This window comes from Gavialis gangeticus, unplaced genomic scaffold (assembly GCF_001723915.1).
Source record: "Gavialis gangeticus isolate Ggan-Ray unplaced genomic scaffold, GavGan_comp1, whole genome shotgun sequence".
Taxonomy (NCBI): domain Eukaryota; kingdom Metazoa; phylum Chordata; order Crocodylia; family Gavialidae; genus Gavialis; species Gavialis gangeticus.
Genome location: NW_017729000.1, coordinates 11,552,119 through 11,553,866, shown reverse-complemented (window position 1 = coordinate 11,553,866; position 1,748 = coordinate 11,552,119).

Here is a 1,748-nt window from a genome sequence, read left to right as displayed (position 1 = left end):
GGGGGGGGGGGGGGAAGGAGGCTCCTGCAGGCCGCGATGCGCCCGCGGGCAGGCGGACAGAAGTGCTGACTGCTTCTCCCGCCCCGCTTAATGCGGGGTACAAGGGAGGTGCGGCTTCTGTGCACCCCCGTGTCCGCCCTGTTCTCTCACAACCCCCCTCCCCCACACTGCCAGGGTCAAGTGTGTTCCCCCTTGTCCCCCCTGGCCCTTGTGCTGGGGCGGGTGCTAGTGCCACTATAACGCCCAGTGCGCGGCAGGGAGCACCCCGGCCCTGGCCCTGGCTCTCAGGAGACGTGAACCTGCGGCCTAAAGGGGAGGAGGCCGGCAGGCTCGGGTCAAGGCTGGGGCAGGTCCGCTCGCAGCGCCCGTGGGCATCCCAAGCCTCGGTGCGCTGGGGGGCCCACGGGAGCCCCCGCTGCAGTCCCAGCCCCTCTTTCCCAGGGCCCGGGCCTGCCTCCCTCCGCCTGGAGTGCACCCCTTGGTGCCTCTAAATTCCCTAGTCCCGGGGAAGCAACCAGGGAGGCTGCCTGGTAGCCCCTGGCCAGGGGCAGTGGGGACGCAGGGCCTGGCTGGCACCCGCCTGCCCGCGGGGAGCCGGGGCCAGTTGTGACGCCACAGCCGCTGCCTGTGATGTCACAATGGACCGCAGCTCCCTGATGTCGCTTTTTGCCCTGGGCCCAGCCGCTTCCCGAGGGGGAGGGAGCGCCTGGGGCTGCTCGACGGGAAGGCCCTTCTCACCCCGGGGCCCGGGCTGCCCCAGCACCCCCCGGGTGGTGGTGGTGGGGGTATCCCGGCTGGCGAGGTCAAGGAGTGGGGCAAGGCAGTGTCCCCACTCCTCCAGGAGCCCGTCCCCGGCGGGAGATGCTACACCGGGGCAGTCACCCCCTTCCCGGCTGGGACGGCAGCCACCGTGCTTGCTCCCCCCGGGGTGCTGCAAACCTGCCCGGGCTTGGGGCGCGCAAAATCCGCGCAGGGCGATTTTCAAAGCCCGCGATTTCCTCCCTGCTGCCCGGGGCGGCTCCTCCTGGGGACCCGCGGGCCGGAGCCCGCCTCCAAGCTCGGGGGAAAGGCCCGGGGGTCGCGCTTCGCAGGCCTGGAAAGGGAGGAGCAAGCCCGCTCCGAGGGGGCCGAAGCGGGGAGCCCCGGGCCTGTATTCCCCCCTCCCTCCGGTCTACGAGCGCCCGCTGGGGATCGCCGCAGAGAAACAGGAGCCCCGGGGGATCCCCGCAGGGCGAGGCCGCAAATGCCCGCCCCAGCCGCAGGACCCCCGCAGTCGCTGCGGCCCGGCCCGTGCCCGCGGCATCTTGTTCGGCCCCGTCCGGGGTCGGCCTCGCCCGTGTGATCTCTTATCGCGGAGCAAAGGCGCAGGCCGGGCCCCGCGTCACTCTTTTCCCGGGTGCTCCCGGCTCTGGAGAGAGCTGCGGGGCGCCGAGCTGCTGCTGCGGGTGCACGTGGTAGCCGTGCGGGAGAAACCTCCAGTTCCCTGCTGCAAAGGAGCTTCCCCAGCCCGCTGCGGGCTGCTGCTCCGGCTGCGGGCATTGCCCCGGCTCCGTCCCTTGCTCGAGCCCAAACCACCGGGCGCAGAAGCGGAGCAACAGCCCGCACCCGCGCCTGCGTGCACGGGGGTGCATTCCCGCGTGCTCCGGGCTTAGGTGGGGCTTTCGCCACGTGAAACAAGCAGATCCAGGCGGGCCAGATCCGCGCCGGCCGCAGCCCGAGCCCGAGCCCAGCCCGGGCGGCGGACACAC